Genomic DNA, 13,049 nt, shown 5'->3' on the forward strand with positions numbered 1-13,049 from the left:
GTATGGTAGATTTTCAACAGACCAAACCAAAATGAGGACAAAAGAGCATTCAAGACAAGTCAAGCAAATCATAATTGAGAAGCACAGATCTGGAGAAGGGCACAAGACCATCACAAAGGCACTGAATGTACGTTGGAGCTCAGTGCAGTTAATTGTGGAAAAGAATATAAAACCACAGCCACATTGTCTAGGTCAGGTTGCTCCTCGAAATTTAGTCACTGGAGAAGAATAGCACTTGTACTTATAAGAGTGGCTACTGTGATGCCAGCAGTCAGTTTCAGTGAGCTGCAGAAGTCAGTGGCTGCAACTGGAGATGAAGTTCATGGCTCTACAATCTCTAAGGCCTTGCACAAAAAGGGTATTTATGGAAGAACGGCAAGGAAGAAGCTCTGGCTAAAAAAAAGCATATCCTTGCTCCTAAAGATTTTGAAAAGCATCACTTAGAAGATACTGTAACAATATGGAAGAAGGTCTTGTGGCTGGATGAGACTGAAATTGAACTTTTTGGCTTTAACACTAAGTGGTACGTGTGGTGTAAATCTTATTACTGTGCATCAGCAAGGTAACACCATCCCTACTATCAAGTATGTTTGAGGGGGGATGCTTTTAAGCAGCAGGGACTCGAAATTTAGTCATGATTAATGGGAAAGTAAATGCTGCTTAATACAGAGAGTTCCTGGATAAAAGGATTTTGCCTCTGCCAGAAAACTTAAACTGGGGAGGAAGATCATCTTTCAGCAGGACAAAGACTCAAAGCACACTGCCAGAGTAACCATGGAGTGGGTTCAAATGAAGAAAATTGATGCCCTTGAGTGGCCCAGTCAGAGTCCTGACCTTAACCCAATCAACCATATCTGGCAAGACCTCAAGATTGCTGTCCACTGCTGCTGCCCAACTAAGTTGGTATAGCAGTTTGGCAAGGGGGAATGGGAACATCTTGCTTCATCTTGTTCTGCAAAACTAATAGAGAGCTATCCAAAGAGACTACTGGCTGTAATAGTTGCAAGAGGTGATTCAAATGAGTACTGAGCAAAGGCGGATGAACACTTTTGAACTGCTGACATTACAAGTTTTGAATTTTTAGTTTTTCATGCTTTACAATTTTCCCTGCTTTTTCCGGACAAAAGGAGCATATGATTCTCTTCTCACCTGCCCATCACCTCCATCTGGTTCCACTCCTCCTTCCCTTTCTTGCATGGTACACCCTTGTCTTTCTGCACCTTTCCCAGGGCTGCACTTGAAATTATGACCATGCAGAGCAATCTGGAGACCTGGTTGTCATTGCCATCATATACAGTAGAGCAATCCATAGGTACTGACCAGGAATCAGCTGTTGAATCCAGAGGCCAAGATTACCCTCGCTGCACCAGGGTTAACCTTGTCAACTAGTAACACTTTGTCAGTTTCAAGCATGCTTACAGACAGTTGAAATAAATTGAAATAACTTTAGGACATCTTATATTTCTTTCTTTAAAATCATGTTTGTGATTTTGAGTAAAGTGAAGAATCCACTTTTCTTTCAGTTAAGGCCAATTACCCTATTAAAAAGAATGAATTTACACCACATACATTCAGGCGTGGTTAGTGTAAATCTGAGTGGCTGGATGAAAAATGTCTCTAGTCTAGAGGTCTGCTTGGGTTTGAAATTGTCTGTGCTATTCTGGATGGATACTTGACCTGATTGCTTGTGTTTCTCATGCCTAATTTGACCCAACACAACTAGTGCCTGGGTAGCACATGCTCTGATACTGATCAGGTTGACCTCAGTTAGTTCAGACCAGCAGAGTGCCGTCTGGCTCCAGCTGATCTACACTGTTTTGTCAGATTATGCATCTGAGCTAGTCCAAGCCTGATGAGACCTGACTATCAGGCTTGGATCAGTTATCCATCTCATCCCTGGTACTTTTGCGCTCCACCACTGCACCCAGTACAAAGTTTACCAGTGGATTGCAAGATCAGATACAACCACATACAACTAGCACAAACTGTACTGGGCATTTATGAGGGTGTTGCCAGGATTCAATAGATTGGATTATGGAGAGAGTTTGAGCAGATTGGAATTTTTATTTTTATTTTTTTTTTAAATTTTTTTAATTAGTTTTTCAAAACATTTTACAAATTAAAAACCCCAAATCCCAATGAGGAGCATTAATACAGTGCAAAATTAAGCATACAATAACAATATGCTACGAAGGAAGAGAATTTAACAAAAAAGCACCTAAATTAAAGACAGGTAAGCTTAGTGTCCTCCCCAAGCCCCACAACACAAGAAAAAAGACAACAACAACTCTAGACCGACCACAACACAATATAGAGAGTATAAGTCAGGACAGTCAAACTCCCAGTCTGTGAATACACTTAGCAACAGAGGATAATAATGCCTACTACCAGAAAAAAAAGGGAGCTGAAAGCAAGGGACCGAAAAGAAGAAAAAAAAAAGAAAAAAAAAACCCTAGTCAAGAGGAAGGTTATGAAAGTACTCGATAAAAGGTCCCCAGACCTTATGGAACTTTAGATCCGAATTAAGAACTGAATAATGAATTTTTTCGAGGTCCAAGCAGGCCATAATGTCGTTAAGCCATTGCGCATGAGTGGGCGGGGCAACATCTCTCCATCTAAGGAGGATCAAGCGTCTAGCCAGGAGAGAGGCAAAGGATAGTATTCGGCATTTGGTCGGACCCAGACATAAATCTGTCTCGCCCCAGAAACCGAACAGAGCAATTAAGGGGTTTGGTTCTAGGTGCTGATTCAGAATACCCGATAATGTAGTGAAGACATCTTTCCAGAATTTCTCCAAGTTAGGACAGAGCCAGTACATATGGATGAGAGAGGCCACGCCCCTCTTGCATTTATCACAGAGCGGACTAATGCCAGGGTAGAATCGAGGTAGTTTAGATTTAGACATATGGGCTCTATGAACAATCTTAAACTGTAAAAGGCAATGGCGAGCACAAAGAGAGGTTGAGTTAACCGATTTGAGAACTGAGTCCCAGCTCTCCTTGGATAAGGAGATATTTAAATCCTGCTCCCAGGCCATTTTGATTTTATCCACAGGGGCCCGTCGTAAGGCTGCTAGTTTATCTCGGATAATTGATATTAAACCTTTACCTAGTAGATTAATGGAAAGAAATAGGTCCATAGCATTTTTCGCAGGCATTTCAGGAAAGTTAGGAATTAAAGGAGCAATAAAGTGTCAGATTTGGAGATATCTGAAAAAGTGAGCGTTAGGCAGGTTGAACTTAACAGAGAGCTGCTGAAAAGAAGCGAAGTGATTATCAATGAAGAGATCTTCAAAATGTCTAATGCCCTTCCTATACCAAACATGGAATGCTGAATCGTACGTAGTAGGTAAAAAAAGGTGATTATGCGCGACAGGGCTAGAAACGGAAAACCCCTGAAAACCATAGCATTTCCTGAACTGAGCCCATATACGCAAAGTGTGTCTAACAAGAGGATTAGCTATTGATCTGGGTAGACTGCTAGGGAGTGCAGAGCCAAGAAGTGCAGAGATAGATAATTCTTTAGTGGAGCTCAACTCCATTGCCACCCAGTTAGGGCACTCGGGTTGGCCGTGGAAGAAAGACCAGAAGGTAGCACAATGTATATTAGCTGCCCAATAATATAAGCGAAAGTTAGGTAAAGCCATGCCACCCTCTTTTTTTAGATTTTTGGAGGTGGATTTTATTAATTCTAGAGTGCTTATTCTGCCATAGATATGACAAAATAATAGAGTCTAAGGAATCAAAAAAAGATTTAGGAATAAAAATTGGGATAGATTGAAATAAGTATAAAAATTTGGGGAGAACATACATTTTAACAACATTAATACAACCTACCAAAGACATGGATAGAGGTGACCATTGTACCAGACTCTGTTTTATAGCATATGAAAGACTGACAAAGTTTTCACGAAAGAGATCTTTAAACTTCCTTGTGACTGTAATTCCAAGATAAGTAAATTGATTATGGACTACTTTAAAAGGGAGATCACGAAATATTAGTTCTTGTGCTTCTTTATTAATTGGGAAAAGTTCACTCTTATGTAAATTAAGTTTATAGCCAGAGATCTGGCTAAACTGGTCAAGAAGTGAAAACATTAGAGGTAAGGATGTAGACGGATTTGAGAGAAAGAGTAATAAGTCATCAGCAGAGAGAGAAACTATATGCTCAACACCCCCTCTCCAAATCCCGGTCAATTCAGGACAGTTTCGAAATGCTATCGCCAGAGGTTCTATAGCCAAACCAAAGAGAAAGGGACTTAAGGGGCATCCCTGACGGGTGCCACGTTTGAGATTAAATACTTGGGATTTCTGAAAATTAGTTAAAACAGAAGCAGTAGGACACAGGTACAGCAATTGGATCCAAGAGATGAAACTTTGGCCGAGGTCAAATTTTTCTAAGACTGCAAAAAGGTAGTTCCACTCTATACGATCAAATGCTTTCTCCGCATCAAGGGAAATAACACATTCTGGAGTCCCAGTTGGAGCTGAGTATAAAATATTAAATAGACGCCGAATGTTAAAAAAAGGGAGACGGTTTTTAATAAAGCCTATTTGGTCATCAGAGATAATGGAGGGAATAACGGTTTCTAATCTATGAGCCAACACTTTAGCTAAGATCTTTACATCAACATTGAGCAGAGAGATCGGCCTGTAAGAGGAACATTCTGTTGGGTCTTTGCCCTTTTTTAAAAGAAGAATAATAGATGCCTCATTAAAAGAGGGTGGCAATTTGCCGTAATTAACCGAATCAGATAATACTGAAAGTAACTGAGGAGAAAGAAGTGAAGAGAATGATTTATAAAATTCTACAGGGAGCCCATCAGGTCCAGGAGATTTCCCTGAGGACAGTGCTGAAATTGCAAAAGATATTTCTTCTGATGATATAGGCGCATTGAGTTTGGCTTTGAAATCAGATGAAAGTGAGGGGATATTCAGATTCTGTAAAAATTGATCAACAGAGATACTGTCATTCAGAGATTCAGAGGAATAAAGCCGGGAATAAAAAATTTTAAATGTGTCATTAATTTCTAAATGATCCGATGTAAAGTCTCCGTTCTCCTTCTGGATCTTTGTAGTGTGTTGTTTGGCTTTGGAACGCCTCAGCTGATTGGCTAGGAATTTACCAGACTTATCCCCATGAATGTAAAAGCGACTCTTGCTTTCGAGAAGTTGGCGTTCGACGGGTTGAGTGGACAGAAGGTTAAATTTAGTATGGAGTTCAACGTGCTTCTTGTATAATTCAGGGTTCTTAGTTTGGGCATATATTTGATCCAAATCTTTAATCTGGTTAATGAGTTCTGATCGATCTGCACGGGATCTTCTGTTGAGATTTGCTGTGTAAGAGATTATCTGACCCCTCAGATATGCTTTCATGGCATCCCAGACAATTTGGGATGGCACTTCAGGTGAAGTATTAGTGTTAAAATAAAAGGTTATCTGATCCTTAATAAATTTTACAAAGTCATCATCCGATAATAAAGTTGAATCAAACCGCCAGTGTTTATTCCTCTGAGGGAGACCAGGAAAATTCAGAGAGAGGGTAATTGGGGCATAGTCAGAAATCAGTATACTCTGATAGTCACAAGAGTGGGCAAATGGGATAAGTTGGTTATCGAGTAAGAAATAGTCAATTCTAGTGAAGGTATGGTGAACATGTGAGAAAAAAGAATAATCTCTCTCCGTAGGATGGAGGAAACGCCATATATCAGAGATACCAAAATTAGAGAGAAACGATTGGATAGCTAAGGCAGATTTAGTAGGTGATCTGGTAACAGAGGACGATCGATCCAGTTTAGGATCCAACCAACAGTTGAAGTCACCACCCAGTATAAGAGAGTATGAGTTTAAGTCTGGTAGTGAGGGAAAAAACCGTTCAAAAAAGTTAACATCATCAAAGTTGGGGGCATACAGGTTTGCTAGTGCAACTTTAGTGTTATATAGTTTACCAGAAACAATAATAAAACAGCCATTTGTATCAGATATTTTATTATGGAGTTCAAAAGGAATATTGGAGTTAATAAGAATGGAGACTCCCCTAGCTTTAGCAGCAAAGGATGAATGAAAATGCTGACCCGCCCACTTTGACAGAAGCCAGGAGTTATCAAAACAACCAATATGAGTTTATTGAAGGAAAGTAATGTCAGCTTTGAGTTGTTTGATATGTGAGAATACCTTCCTCCTTTTAACAGGGTGATTCAATCCCTTTACATTCCAGCTCACGAATTTAAGTGCACTAGCCATTATCAATTACTAATGCATAAAAGGCAGCAGGCATATAAAAAGTCAAGCAGTACAATAGCAGTCTGTGAGCAGAGATGTAAACATAGATTCGTAAAATCAAAACATATACATGTCCTGAGCAATAAAGAAAAACAATCAATACAGTGAGTGATGTTGGAACTGGAAAATCCACCCCACCCACACAACCCAAAACTAGACGGCTACCAAAACAAGTAGCTAGCTCTACCAAAAAAATTAACCCAAATACAACTTCCAGATCTGTGTCATTAACAACAGTTCCGTATAAATACTATAGCAAATAGTAACTAGTTTATGCACTAGAAAACATAACTACAGATTAGAACACCTTCTGCAGAAATATAAAACTTAATACAGAGAAAATCGGAAGAAAACCAAAACTAACCTACCCGTGAAAAATTACAGAAGAATAAAGTAAGAGAAAGGGAAAAAAAAGGTAAAAAAAAAGAAAAAAGGAGAGGAAGGGGAAAATTATAAATTCAAGACGAGTATTTATCAACCATTTACAGAGGAGAGAAAAAAATTCAGAGATTAGAAAAAAGGGGTGAAGAAAAGAAAAAAAGATAAAATAAATAAATATTAAAAAAAGGATAAATAAATCAGCAATTAAACTGTGAACCAACAAACAGGGAGGCCTTCACTAAAGACTTCGAACCTCCAAAACAAGTTAGAGTTAGTTGTAGAACTCTGTAGATAAAGTTATACAAGAATAAAAATAGATTACACACACACCAAATCCCAGGAGAGATTGTCAACAGCCCTTAGAGTTTCAATGAATAATTGAGTGATTCAAGTGAAGTCTGAGTCCAGAAAAAGTAATTTTACTACGAGGAGTACTTATCCACCATTTTAGGAGGTCCGATCAGAATCCGAAGATGACTGGATAGCCGGAAAACTTGCCACAAATGCTTCAGCTTCTTTCACTGATTTGAACCACTTGTATTTTCCGGTATTAAGCTTGATTCGTAGATCAGCAGGATTGCGAAGAGAAGGTTTAAAACCATGATCAAAAAGCACTTTCATTGCGCCTTTAAACTCAGCGCGCATCTTTAAGGTCTGGGGTGCAAAATCTTCCACAAAGCGAATGGTTGTATCCTGGAAAGGAAAAGACCCCCTGCGACGTGCCTCTACAATCAGACTGTATTTTACCTGGTATTGATGGAAACACAAGATTACTGGTCGCGGACGGGAGCCCAGAATTCCGGGGGGAACGTAGACTCTGTGTGCCTGTTCGAGCTCGGGCGGGTTCGGAAGCAAATCTTTCCCGAATATCTCACAGAGAAACTTGGCGAAAAACTTCACGGTTGATCCCTGTTCAGTCGCCTCTGGCAATCCAAGAATTCTGAGATTGCAGCGTTTGCTGCGATTTTCGAGATCCACCATTTTGGAAAGGAGTTTGTTACATTTTCCTTCTAAGCTGGAACAGAGAGTCTCCAAGTATCGAACACGGCTTTCTAAATCTTCAGAAGTCGAATCGATGCGAGATAAGTGTTCAGCATATTTGTCCACTTTATCGTTGATCCGATCCAGTTTGTCTTCCAACTGTTTGAAAGCGGTTTTAAATTCCTTTAAAATTTCGTCTCGGAGCTTTCCGAGCGCAACCAGGGTCTCGTCTGAAGGAGCCATAGCTTCTTTTCTCCCGGATTTAGAACTCTTGCTAGACATTGTAAGTTAGATATGTTCACAGGCAAGTAAGAGATACCGAAAAAATTCCTAACGGAAGTCCCTGACAACTACAACTTCAGATTGGACTTTTTGAGAGGGTTTAGGAGAATCAGGGGTGATCTTATAGGTGTATAAAATCACGGCGAGCATAGATAGAGTCAATATATCAATCCTCCCAGAGTTAAGGAATGAAGAACTAGAGGGTAAACATTTAAGGTGAGAAACGAGAGATTTAATAGGTACTTTTTCATCCAGTGGGTTATCAGTATATGCAATGACCAGCCAGAGGAAGTGGTTGAGCCAAGTACGCTTACATCATTTAAAAGATACTTGGTCCAGATACTGTATGTGGGTCGGAATGGTTTAGAAGGATATGGACTAAAAGCAGGCAACTTGGAACTAACTTAGAATGGTCCAGTTGGACTGAAGGGCCTGTTTCTGTGCTGTATGACTCTATGGTCCTAAAACTACAATTGAACTCAAGCTTGAATCTGTCCTCCACATTGCAAACAAAATAGTTGGATAGAAGTTGGCCTGAGAGGAGGACATTGTCAGCTGTTCTCTAAAGAGCGGCTGGAAAAAGGTAAGTATGGGTGGGTCTATTGTCTTAGAAGTTGCATACTATAATTTGTAATTTCAACATTGACTGCACATTCTGTTCTGCACCGAAGTCTTCTAATCCAAATGCAGGAGAAGTAATTGAGTTAATCTCATGTTATGTCATGAATTTTAATTGTCTGTCATAATATCTTAGCCTCATTGTAGTTTAAATGCCTGATGTGTGTCAAAATATAATGATATAGTGCAGTCTGTATATGACAAAAGGGTCTTTTGTGTAGAATGTGTTCAGGAAAATGGAAGCTTTTCTATTTATTATTTCTCTATGGAGTATTTTGCTCAGAATTGTGAAGTGCTTAATGCATGGTTTAAAACGTAAAATTCCATGAGACGTGCAGATCAAATCAACTTTCTGTGACATGGAATAATGTGCTCACATTGTACAAAATTCATAATGTCAATAGGTGATAAAGCTGCAAATTATCTGTCATTTGTGGTTAATCAAGACCTAAACTAAAGAATGGTTCTTTTTGTGAAGTGACCCCTTTACAATCACTAACACTTCATGTACATGCTATGTGCTGTGTTACATGCTGTATGTTGCTTGCAATAAGAAGTCATATTTCCTGTATATAAATGTGGTTTTATTTAAAGAACCTTGGTTTCTGTATTTTAGTACTATAAATGTGTTTAAATGAACTTAATTGACTTTGTAATTTTGCTTGTCACAGTTTGTCATTTATGATGTGTGCAAAAAAACATATTCTTTGAAAGTAGTGTATGAAATTTTATCTAAATTATATTAGATTGTTAATCAGCAATAATGTAAAAGTCATCTCGGACAGTGCAAGATTTCTTTTGTTTGCTTTTAACATAGGTAATACTACAAATTGTTCACCATATTTTTAGAATTTGCTGACTTTAGTGATGTATTAACAGCAAACTATAAATCTGAAGTAAAGCATCTTTACTATGCCTTACCAACTGTTTAAAAGCAAGTAAGTTGTTTAGTTTTCTGTCTGAGAATGTTTTAAATAGGCTGCAACCTGATTGCTTGTTTGAGTTAGAGTAGATTGAAGCTGTAGATGAGATTAACTTTATGGATTTAAAGTCTCCATTCCATTTTGTGAAGAAGAGATAAGCTGGAGGAGTGCTGTACCAGTGAATTTCAAATATTATTTTTGGAAGTAGGTTTTGTAGGCATTGAACAAAATCCAGGATTATTTTTTATAAGCTAAGCACAGGCAGAAAGCACAGCAGTTTATATTAACAAAGAATAAAAGCTAAAACAAAATAGATTTTGGACAACAGCAAGCTACTTTTTACTTCACTGTAGTTGTTTTCACTGAGATTTTTGGATAAATTATAGCATGAAGAATCTACCCAGACATCTCTGAAAATTGTATTGAGCATTGGAACATCTTCTTTTGAAGAATGGTGTTCGTAGACATTAATTATAGTTGTGGTGATCTGTTCTGTGCTTCTCTCAGCAATGAAGTGAATTGACAGGACCAGAAGACTAATTTGAAAATGTGTTTTAGATAAATGAGCTTTCTTGGTGTAGTCCCATTGAAACATCTTATTTAATTGATGCTAGTTTTCAGTTGAATTTTGGACAGGGCACCTGGTGAAATACAGAAAAGCACTAAGATATCAATGAGGTCAGAGCAGAGATAAGGGTAAAGTGGGTGCTGGCTGAGTGAAGAGACCTGGATGATCCCTTCCTGTTAACTATGCTCCAACTGGCAAGAGACATAAAAGTAGGAAAATATCTTTTTCTATATGTGTATTTTTGTTCATGCAAGGGATGTGGGCCTCACAAGCTGAGCCAGCAATTATTTGCCCATTCCTAATTGCCCTTGAGAAGGTGCTGGTGAACAGCAATAATCCTTGTGCTGTTAGGGAAGTTCAAAATTTTATCCCAGTGATGAAGAAGGAAAGGTGATATATTTCTAATTCAGGGCGCTGTGTGCCTTGGGGGACATGTTAAAACATAATGTGATCAAGGCAAAAGCAAAAGCTGTGAACCATTGTTCAGAGCCGAGGGGTAATGTTACAGCTGTATAGGACCCTGGTCAGACCCCACTTGGAGTACTGTGCTCAGTTTTGGTCACCTCACTACAGGAAGCATGTGGAAACTATAGAAAGGATGCAGAGGAGATTTACAAGGATGTTACCTGGATTGGGGAGCATGCCTTATGAGAACAGGTTGAGTGAACTTGGCCTTTTCTCCTTAGAGTGGAGGAGGATTAGAGATGACCTCATAGAGGTGCATAAGATGATGAGAAGCTTTGATCGTGAGGCTTTTTCCCAGGGCTGAAATGACTAACATGAGAGGGCACAGTTTTAAGGTGCTTGGAAGTAGGTACAGAGGTGATGTCAGCGGTAAGTTTTTTTACACAGAGAGTGATGAGTGCTTGGAATGAGCTGCTGGCAACGGTGGTGGAGGCGGATACGATAGGGCCTTTTAAGAGACTCCTGGACAGATACATGGAGATTAGAAAAATAGAGGGCTATGGGCAACCCTAGGTAATTTCTAAAGTAAGTGCATGTTCAGCACAGCATTGTGGGCTGAAGGGCCTTTATGGTGCTGTAGGTTTTCTATGTTTCTATACAAGTGGGTAAGAGATTAAGTGATACCTTTTGCTCACCACCTCGCATTAGAAGCTAAATATAATTAATCTTCACAAACTAAGAAAGTAGAGGACACATCCTTTGAAATGCTAATGCTGAAAAATTTGAAGTTACTAACCCTCTCCGACTCTGATCCCCTAAGGAGAAGTGGCTTATGCACCTCCAGTTTCCTCCTCTTGTAGTCAATAATCAGCTCTTTGGTTTTTCTGATGTTGAGTGAGAGGTTGTTGTTGTTGCACCATTCAGTCAGATTTCTAATCTCTCTCTGATATGATAATTCGTCACCACCTTTGATTTGGCCAATAACAATGGTGTGGTCAGCAAATTTAAAACATCAAACGCACCTTCATTGGATCGCATAATCTCCTTTTTATGTTGTGTTGTTTTGTGATTCTCTAACTCTAATGGAATGAGGCCTTCCAAGATTGGTAATTGGAAATCAGTAATTAGCTTATATCACATGTACTGAAGAACAGTGAAAAACTTGTCTTGCATATAATTTATACAGATTGTTTCACAAGGAGTACATCAAGGTAATACAACAGAAAAGCAATTGCAGAATGTTGAATAAAGTGTTATAGTTCCGGGGAATGTCCAGTGCCAACAGACAGTAATGTGCAAAACTATGATAAATTGTGATGTCAAGAATCCATTTTATCACCCAAGGAGTCTGTTCAATAACAGTAGGATAAAAAGCTGTCCTGAGCTTAGTGGAATGTACTTTCATGCTATCTTCTGCCTGATGGGAGAGGGACAAGAAGAATGCTCAGGTTAACATACTTTGATTATGTTGGTTGCTTTAATGAGGCAATAAGAAGTGTATGTAGACAGAGTCCACGGAAGGGAGGCTCTTTTTTGCAAAGTTTTGAGCTGTGTCCAGGACTCTGTAGCATCTTGCAGTCATGTGCAGAGCAGTTGCTATACCAAGCTGTAATGCATCTGGATAGGATGTTTTCTGTGGGGCACCTATAAAAGATGCTGAGCATCTCAGTGGACATGCCAGATATTCTTAACGTTCTGAGTAACTAAAGATGCTGGTATACTTCCTTGGCCATGGCATCTTTATAGTTAAACCAAGACAAGCTATTAGTGATGTTTAGATCTAGGAGGTTGAATCAGTCAACCATCTCCATGTCAGCTCCATTAATGCAAACAGGGGGGTGTGTTCTGTCCCTCTTCCTGAAATCAATGACTGGCTCATAGGGTTTGCTGACATTGAGGGAAGGGCTGCTGCTGCTCAGCTACTCCAACTCATTATTGCATAAGATTTGGCCTATGATAGTGTATTGTCTGCAAACTTGTAGGTGGAGTTAGAGCAGAATTTGGTCATACAGCCGTGAGTATATGGGGAATAGATGCACCCTTGTTCGGCACCAGTGTTGAGGATAGTCATGGGAGAGGTATTGCTGTCTGTCTTTACTGTTTATAATCCTCCGGTCAAGAAGTCAAGCTGGTGATGTTACCCTGAGGAGAGACGAACAATAACTTCCATTACATGAAGAGTGTCCTTACTATGTTCAGAAGTTTGTTCACCTACTTTATGGGGACAAATGAGGGCTCAGAGGGAACATTTCTCATCACTAACATGTAACAGCCAACATCCTTCTCATTGGAATGAGCTCGGTATTCCAGCTTTCCTGTGTTTTACTTTGCATTACTTGTATTTTCTTATGTAAAATCTGATACAGTTGAACACATTGTTCTTGATATATAGTATATGGGGTGAGTCATTCTGCTTGAGCTTTATGAACTGCTTTCACTAATTATTTCTGTGGAACACGGTAATTGATAGTAAACAGAACGATAATGAGAAGGAAAGAACATGCCTGCTTTGCAGCAAAAATAGCATTTGTAGCAGTACACTGAAGGAAGCTTGATTGTATTAAGCATCAACATATATTCTGACAGAGCAGACATATCTTTCTCATAAAT

General features: G+C 39.2%; 1 protein-coding gene across 9 annotated transcripts in view; it reads left to right on the plus strand.

The window, feature by feature from the left end:
- Positions 1-13,049, plus strand: part of LOC140728102 (intermembrane lipid transfer protein VPS13B-like) — a 1,021,046-nt gene that overhangs the window by 630,592 nt on the left and 377,405 nt on the right. The window lies entirely within an intron of this gene.

This window comes from Hemitrygon akajei, chromosome 1, assembly GCF_048418815.1.
Source record: "Hemitrygon akajei chromosome 1, sHemAka1.3, whole genome shotgun sequence".
Taxonomy (NCBI): Eukaryota; Metazoa; Chordata; class Chondrichthyes; order Myliobatiformes; family Dasyatidae; genus Hemitrygon; species Hemitrygon akajei.